The 9,902-nt window shown below is 31.6% G+C and overlaps 1 pseudogene; it reads left to right on the top strand.

Moving 5' to 3' along the window:
• On the top strand, window positions 1,520–2,839 carry LOC107639942 (annotated as a pseudogene).

The raw sequence follows: 9,902 nt of genomic DNA, 5'->3' as shown, positions 1-9,902 counted from the left end.
TTTTCCAAATGTTATTCTATAATTTAAATATTGATTTTAATCGAAATTTAATAATAAACAATATTAAATTAATATTCAATATGTGGGAAGAAGAGTACTGTATATATTGATAAAAATTAAAATATTCTCTATAATTAATTAATGTACAATTTAATATCGATGTGCAAAAAAAGGAATAAAATTTAAAATTTAAAATCACTACTGTACCTCAAGCAGGAGATACATATGAATAAAAAAAATATGTAAAGAGAACTCTTAAATATATTATTTGAACTTGTATACATAGTGGTATTTAAGTTGATTTCTTTTGTTGGACCTTTCTCTAGAATAAATAGATTTTCTTCTCTTAACATTTAAACTCAAAACCATTGGTTATGGGATTAAAGAATTTATTATTATGATTAATCTTGTGTTGATTGATATTTTATAAATTAACAATAATATAATAAAGATAGATTCATAAAAAATTAAGGTATTGTATTTGGTCTTTTTTTTTTGAGAAAATGACAAATAGGTTCCTGACCTTTTGTCCTGCGGACATTTTCGTCTCTGACCATTAAAAAATACTTTTAAGTCCCTGACCTTCACAAAACTTGGACGGATCAGTCCCTGACGGAGGCATTTAGACGGATCAGTCCCTGATGGAGGCATTTAGACGGAGGGACTGATCCGTCCAAATTTTGTGAAGGTCAAGGATTTAAAAGTATTTTTCAATGGTCAGGGACAAAAATGTCCGCACGACAAAAGGTCAGGGACCTATTTGTCCTTTTCTCTTTTTTTTTTAATACTTTCTTTTTTCTTTATATTTTAACTGCTAATTTCGTATTAGCTAATATTTCATAGACACTTAAGTATATATTAGAGTCCGTTTGAGTAGGTTTATAAGTTACTTTTTTTAATTTTTAACTTATGAAAATGTATAATGTTAATATTTGGTACAATTTTTAAAACTAAATTGCAGCTTTCTAAAAAGTTATTTTAATGCTTATAGAAAAGTTAATAAAATGACTTCTCTCATAATAAAAAACTTTTGAGTAAAAGACAAATAGGTCCCTGACCTTTTTAAACGAGGACATTTTCGTCCCTTAAAATTGGAAAATACATTTCGATCCCTCACCATTTAAAACGCGTGACAATTATATCCTCCCGTCAAATTGGTGCTGGAAACGTTAACGGAGATTGCTGAGCTGGAGGGGTAGATAGTGATGTGTCCGTTACGGTTACTGAAGTGGATGGGAACAAATTGTTGGAGGACAATTTGGTCCTTATTGGCCAAAACAACACCGTATTACTGGAATGAGCCCTATTTTATCAAAATGGATCGACGAAGCAATGGTTATTGATGGAGCGATCGTCAATGATGAGTGAAGCGGTTCTTCATGCACAAGACTGGCGGGAGATCTTCATTCGTCGTGCCAAAGAGCTTATGTGGTGCTCTTTGAGGCAAACATCTTAGTTTTATTGTCTAAAATTTTGTCAGCAGTTTTCGCCGAAGTTATAGAATTTACACATCATTTGATAGATAAGCTGAAGTACCATCCTGGCCAAATTGAAGCTGCTGCTATTATGGAGCATATCTTAGAGGGTAGCTCTTACATCAAATAAGCCAGAATGCAACAGTCAGATCCATTGCAGAAACCCAAAAAATATCGTTATGCTCTCCAAACTTCTCCTAAGTGGCTTGGTCCACAAATTGAAGTCATTAGGTATTCGACTAAATCAATTGAGAGGGAAATAAACTCTGTCGACGACAATCCTCTGATTGATGTCACTAGTAGCAAGGCTTTGAATGGTGGCAATTTTCAAGGCACCCCAATTGGATTTTCGATGGATAGTGCAAGTTTAGCTGTTGCTTCAATTGGCAAACTCATCTTTGCCCAATTTACCGAACTAGTCAATGACTTGTATAACAACGGTTTGCCATCGAATGAATCTTTCTGTCAGCAGAATACCGAGTCTGGAATATGATTTTAAGGCATCTGAGGTTGCCAAGGCTGCTTATTGCTCTGAACATCAATATTTGGCAAACCCAATAACCAACCACGTGCAAAGTGCTGAGCAACATAACCAAGATGTGAATTCCTTGGGGTTAATTTCTGCTTGGAAAACCGTAGAATCTGTCGAGATATTGAAGCTAATGTGCTCCACGTATTTGGTTGCGCTTTGCCAAGCTATTGACTTGAGGCATTTGGAGGAAATTTTGAAGAGCACAATCAAGGATACTATAAGCGGAGTTGCAAAGAAGACATTAAGCACGGATTTGTTTAGATCATGTGAGAGAGATTTGCTCAAAGTAGTTGATAGGGAATATGTATTCTCCTATATTGATGATCCCTTCAATGTTAGGTATCCATTGATGCCAAAATTAAAACAAATACTTTATGAGGAAGCACAAGCGAGTGCCATCAGCGGGAAGAAAAATGCGAGCGTAGTTTTTGAGGAAATTGGAGCTTTTGAGAATGAGTTGAAGAGTATGTTACCAAATAAGGTTGAAAGTGCAAGGGTGGCCTATGAGAATGGGAATCCAACAGTTCCAGATAGAATTGCAAAAAGCATATCATACCCAGTGTATAAGTTTGTTAAAAAGAAACTCGGAATAGGGTTGCTCACCGGGGAGAAAACTGCCTCACCAGTGCTCTTGCTGCCCCACAACAGAAAGTTGATTGCAGTTAGAATCACGAAAGCAATTCCTGGAAAGAAGCATGCAGCAAACCACGAAATCCGCCACCACCCTTGCGTTGTTCCCTTGATGGTCCTCCACAACTCGCACACTCACATATCCAGGAGGACAACCCCATCACGCTCGTTTCCTCCTGGCACGACGAATGAAGATGCATAAAGAACCCCTTCACTCATCATCGACAATCGCTCCATCAATGGTCATTGTTTCGTCGATCCATTTCGATGAAATAGGGCTCATTCCAGCAATACGACTTCGTTTTGGCCAATAAGAATCAAATTGTCCTTCAACAATTTGTTCCCCATCCACTTCAGCAACCGTAACGAACACATCATTATCCACCCCTCCAGCTCACAATCTCTGTTACTGTTTTCAGTACAAATTTGACGAAAGGATATAATTGTCACGCGTTTTAAATGGTGGGGGATCGAAATGTATTTTTCAATCTTGATGGACAAAAATGTCTTCATTTAAAAAGGTCAGGGACCTATTTGTTCTTTACTCAAAATTTTTTATCATTCTTCTCTTAAAATAAACACTTTTAGAATTAAAAAATCAAACACAAAATAATTTATTTATAAATAACTTTTAATATAAATATTTATTATTTAAACTATTTTTAAAAAGAAACTTAATTATTCTGTTTACCTAAACTGATCTTAATCTATTAGTAGCTTAATAATAGTAAATGTGAGATTTACGAGGATGTTAAACATTTTATTCTTTAACTAAGTGGGTTTTTTTTCTTTAAATAAAAAATCTCATTATTTACACAAATAAATTAACATAAGAATTTACTAATATACACATTCAGTTGTATTTTCGCAAGTTAAAATTGCAAAAATCAAAATTATATAATTTTTGCTGGTTTTGAGTATTGACAGTGAAAACGAAGCAAAATAGATTGGTTATTTTTGCATGTATTATTATCGGTAATTGCTATGGTGTCTAAAAGTGTTTGTCTAACTTATTAAGAAGGGTTAAAAATCAATATTTAATTTTAAAATTATAAAAATAAATAATTATTAAATATTCAAAAATTACCATAAAAAATAAATTAGACAAAAATTAAACACCAAATTATAAACACCATAGAATTCACCATTATTATCAGTAAATATGAAACATTTTTTTCCACATTTTCATTGGACAAAAATGAAAAATAACTTGTGATAAGGATAAAGATTTTTTTGGAAAATGAGTTACATTCGGTTATATTTAAAATGGGATTGCTCTTAAGTCTTCATTATTGATATTTGTCATATATCTTATTGTTAGCAACTTATTAATTAAATAATTATTTTTTTGAAAAGTACTGAAAGAAAATCCAACAAATTAAAAAATATCTTCGTACTTTTTTTTCCTAGCACAATAATGAACAAGGGCCTATCTGTTAGCTTCTTAATAGGGATTTTATTAAAAGTTTTGATGGTGATAATTAAATTTTGAAATGAATTAAGAATAAAAATTAAAATAACAAGTGTCATAATTCATAATAATTAATTGCTTCATGTTAATTTCTCATTTCAATGAAGTGAGATTAAATTTTTTATAAAATTCAAACCAAAATTGAATTGAAACCAATATTAGAGATGTTCTTATATATCTTCTAGCAACTAGCATATATATAAAAAGGATTTAGGTATTTGCATTGGTCTTTCAGTCTTTTACTTATGTCTTGTCTTTGACTCTGTGCTATTATTCACTTTTTCAGTTAAATTTGTTTTCTACTCTTAAAATTCAGGATTTAGGTATTTGCATTCCATTACTTATGTATTGTCTTTGCTATTATTTGATTTTTCATGTAAATTTTTGTTTACTGCCCTTGAAATTCAAACACAATACTAATGATTATGAGATGTGATACGTACCCTATACCTCGGCTAATAATTCAAAATTAAACTCGGCTAATAACTCGAAAAAGTTAAGTCAGAACTCGGCTACATAATCTGATAACAGCTCCCAATAAGTCAAAAACTATCTCTAAAACTGTTACCATAAAATCTGGACGAGCTTAACAAAGTTTGGATCCACAACTAACAGGTCAAACGTTAGCCTTGTGGATAACTTCGGTAAATCTGGAGAATCCCGAAATTAACTCCAAGTAAGCAACCTCAAACGCCTATATAAACAGATAGGTAACCCCGGAGTAAGACAGGTGACAGAACTCACTCTGATTTATTTCTCTTATTTTCTCATAACTCACATTCTTACTTGAATGTCGGATTGCTTTTTGCAGGTGCTCCCGCCGCGGTATTCCAATTCAGTCGACGTATACCTCTTCCACCTTAGCACAGTAGCAGGCAGAAGGAGTTGTTATACCTCGGCTCCATACGCACGGAACATTTGGCGCCCACCGTGGGGCCGAGTTGGAGAATCCTGAAATTAACTCCAAGTAAGCAACCTCAAACGCCTATATAAACAGATAGGTAACCCCGGAGTAAGACAGGTGACAGAACTCACTCTGATTTATTTCTCTTATTTTCTCATAACTCACATTCTTACTTGAGCGTCAGAGTGCTTTTTGCAGGTGCTCCCACCGCGGTGTTCCAATTCAGCTGACGTATACCTCTTCCACCTGAGCACAGTAGCAGGCAGAAGGAGTCGCTATACCTCGGCTCCATACGCACTGAACAAGATCAAAAACGTATTATTAAGGGGCTAATTTTTTAGTAATAAAAAGGAATGGTCTGTAATTTAGTATTATGGTTAAGAATAAAATATCGTTTTTGTCCTCAATATTTGGGATAAATTTTTTTTGTATTTCTAATGTTTAAATCGTTTAATTTATATCCCTAACGTTTGTAAAAATGATTCAATATTATCCTATCGTCAATTATACATTATGAGCTTTAGTTAGAGTTCTAGAAATAAATTTTTAAAGTTAGAATACAAAGAACTAATGATCCACTCTGTATAATAACTCATTAAAAGTTGAAACTAATTCCTACAACATTTGCATAATTCACTCTTTTAGGGACATAATTAAACTTGAACATAAATTTTGGGTACAATATTAAAATCGAATACATCCAAGTAAGATCTAAGTGAAAGTGAGAATAATTAAAAAATACAATCTGATCTATTAGTATAATTAATTATAGGATAACATTGAATCACTGTTATAAACGTTTGGGATACAAATAGGACGATTTAAATGTTAGGGACATAAATAAGGTCAATCTATTCACCCATCTAGAGAGTTAAACCCCAAAATGGTCTCTGAGATTGGCGTCATGTACTAAAATTGTCCCTGAGATTCAAATTGCACCAATTACGTCCCTGAGATTGAAAAAATGCACCATATTAGTCCCTGACCTATTTTCCATTAACAACGTGATGACATGGCATGATGATGTGGATTGTAAGTGACACGTGTCACTTTATGATTTGGCCACGTGTAATGGTATGGTGATGTGGTGAACAGTGACACGTGGCATGCTGACGTGGATGTTGTGCCACGTGTCACAATGTTATTTGGCCACATGTCCGTTTGTATCGCGTGTCGCAACAGTATTTGTCCACGTGTCATCCATTATGTCATCGTTATATATGCACCAAATTAGTCCCTCACTTTGCATTAAGTGACTCATTTTAGTCCCTGAAATTGAATGTCGTGCACCAGACTAGTCCCTTCACTAGTTTTTTCTCATTTTTTCTATAAATTCAAAATTCTCAATATTTTTTAATGCATTAATTTCAATTCTATTTTTCACATGTTCTTCAAATAAAAATATTTTTATAAAATATTTTGTCTCTTGCGAATACCCTAACCACCGACTTAGAGTTGACGTGAAGGCTTTTCAAGCACCTTCACTACCATCTCCGACCTTTTTCAATACTTTTATAAAATAATTTTTTTCTTGCGGATATCCCTAATAACCGCCGTCTTGGAGTTGATGTGAAGGTATTTCAAGCTTCCCTCATTACCATCTCTGATCTCTTTCGTCTAGACTGTAGATGTCAAATATGGTAGTGAGGGTGCTTGAAGTGCTTTTAATATAACTCATTTACACATAATGAAAACGTGTATTTCATAAGAAAAAAATATTTATTTTAATTATTAATTTATTATTAAAAACACATATTTTTTTATTAAAAAAAATATGTCTAATCAATCATATAATTATTTTTTATAATAACATACTTATATATTACAAAATTTACCAATGTTAAATTATTAAAAAAAATTATATAATTAAAACTAAAATCTTAAAATTTTTTATAAAAGCACTTGTATTTAAATGATATATAAAAAAATAGAATTGAAATTAGTGTATCTAAGATATTAAAATTTTGAATTTAAAAAAAATGAGAAAAAATTGGTGAAGGGACTAGTTTGGTGCACGACATTCAATTTCAGGGACTAAAATGAGTCACTTAATGCAAAGTGATGGACTAATTTAGTGCATATACAACGATGACATAATGGATGACACGTGGACGAATACTGTTGCGACACGTGGCACAAACGGACACGTGGCCAAATAATATTGTGACACGTGGCACAACCATCCACGTCAGTATGCCACGTATCACTGGTCACCACATTATCATACTATTACACGTGGCCAAATCATGAAGTGACACGTGTCACTTACAGTCAACGTCATCATGTCATGTCATCACTTCGTTAATGAAAAATAGGTCAGGGACTAATATTGTGCATTTTTTTCAATCTCAGGGACGTAATTGGTGCAATTGGAATCTCAGGGACGATTTTAGTGCACGACGCCAATTTCAGGGACCATGTTGGGGTTTAACTCCCCATCTAGATAATATTTTTCCTTGTTCATTAATAAATTGACTAATTAAAATCATATTTTTATAATCAATTCGATCTCCCGATTGGATCCGGGACAAAGGCCTACGAAAAGATCGTTTGCGTTTAAGAAAGAGTCATTTAAATTTATCAATGATTTGTTTATTCCTATCCTAATTCTCGATAAAAGAAAAGGTTCCATCGGAACAAAACTTTTCTTATTTTAGGATATCCTGTCTCTTTTTTTGTGGGGATCAATGACAGAAAGATAATGGAACATAACGTTGAAGGGGGAAGGGAGTCGCTAACTCAATAGTAGAGTACTCAGCTTTTAAGTGCAACTCCATTTTTTACACATTTTTATGAAGCAGTTGTTTCGTCCATAACTTTGGTAGGGTTTATAAGACCACGACTGATCCAGAAAAAAATGAATGAAAAAAGCCTCATGTCGTATCAATAGTGAATTCTAAAAGGATCTGACTAGTCTCGAGACAAAACAATAATTTATTCTATGGTTAATTGATGTGTTTTTCTTTGATATAAATTTTATTTTTTATTTTAAATAACAAATCGGATGGTTCGATTTGTGATGAAATATTTTTTTTTAATGTAATATAAATTAGAGAGTCTAATTTGCATTAAAAAAATTTTCAACGCTGAAATACAAATTTAATCCTTATATTTGTATATTTAAAAATTTTTAAATAAATCTTTTAGGTCGAATATGTAAATTTTTTTAAAAATAATAAAAATTACAAATTTAACCCTTAAAATTTATAGTACCAATACCAAAAAAAATACCAAGTTTCTACGTGGTTAGGAAACACCACCTACACCACAACGCAACAAATAAAAATCGTTATTAATTAAGGCCCACTAGTCTTAGTTATTTACTCATTTTGGTTGAAAACAATTGTCTTCGTTATTAATATAAGAATTGCTTAGGGAGGGAAAGTAACAAAGGCAAAAGCAAATAGGAGTTTAGGAGGAACCTGTGAGGCTGTGACTACAATCATGATTCATGACTTGACCACTCATCCTCACTCACTATTTTAGTATTTACTGTTGCCAAAGGCCACAAAAACTTGTCATCTTCTATGTGCTCGCTCTTCATTTTTACTGGCATTGTTTTAGAAGAGAGATTAAGATTATCCTCTATAGTTGAACATAAGTTTATAGAATATGAGGTTACAATGGATCTTTCTGCTCCAAATGAGCATCTTCACGAAGATTAGGGTTACATTGCATATATTGTGTATGTTTGTTAATTAAAATAAAACAACAACAACAAAGTCTTGTCCCACTAAGTGGAATCGGCTACATGAATCAAACGACGCAATTGTGTTCTGTCATGTATCATGTTTACAGAGAGACCGTTTACATGTAGATCTCGTTTGACCACCTCATGAATAGTCTTCTTAAGTCTTCCTCTGCCTTTCGATGTTTGTTAATTAAAATATTGGAAGAAAAAGTTAAAAAGAATTCAGATAAATTTATGCATCATTTTTAGGTTGTTTTTTTTTTTTGAGAAAATTTCACTCCTCTCTTTTATGAGATGCTAAAATGACACTTCCCTCTCTTCTATTTTATAAATGTACATTCTCCTCCCTTCTAACTTTTAAAAAACCTCCTCTTTAATCCATTTTAAAGTTTTTGTGTTAACTAATGTTAATTTTATCCATTTTTTAAGGAAAAATAAATTATTTTTTAAAAAATACCCATTAACAAAATTTTATTTTTATCATTAAATTTTGCTTACCAAAATATCCTTTAATAAATTATTCTTTTATTGATTAAATTGTATTTTTATCAAAATATTTTTAAAAAAATTAATAATTAAATTATTTTTTTAAGATACCTAGCCTTTAATAATTTTTTAATTATTAAATTGTGATTTTACTAAAATTTTTGTTAATAATTATTTTTATATTTACTATTAATTTTTTTAAATCAATATATATTATTTTAACATTAAATAAAAAATTTTTTACCACTTTTAATATGTATAACAATTAATATATATTGATATTGAAAAATAATCTTACTAAAATTTTTTATTTAATGTTAAAAAGAGGAAGTTTTTTAAAAGTTAGAAGGGTGGGGAATGTACATTTATAAAATAGAGGAGAAGAGAGTGTCATTTTAACATCTCGCAGGAGATGGGAGTGAAATTTTTTCTTTTTTTTTATATGAAAAAGTATTGGTATTTTTTTGGGTTAAAAATGAAATTATTTGATGTAATTGCAAGTGAATAAATTTTGTAAGGAGAAATACGTGGGGGGTGTGTTACAACACGCGGCAATATTCTGCTTGTTGAACACATGGCAACATTTTGGCTATCACTTGGAGGTGCGTTGAATAATTTTCATAATATTGTAATAATACACTTTAAATATCAATATTCAACTAAAATATTATTTTTATCTCTATATTAAAAATAATTTTTGACATTTTTATAGT

The sequence above is a fragment of the Arachis ipaensis genome, chromosome B05, assembly GCF_000816755.2.
Source record: "Arachis ipaensis cultivar K30076 chromosome B05, Araip1.1, whole genome shotgun sequence".
Lineage (NCBI taxonomy): Eukaryota > Viridiplantae > Streptophyta > Magnoliopsida > Fabales > Fabaceae > Arachis > Arachis ipaensis.
The sequence above is the reverse complement of the archived record's forward strand: the minus strand, read 5'-3'. Positions and strand labels throughout refer to the sequence as shown.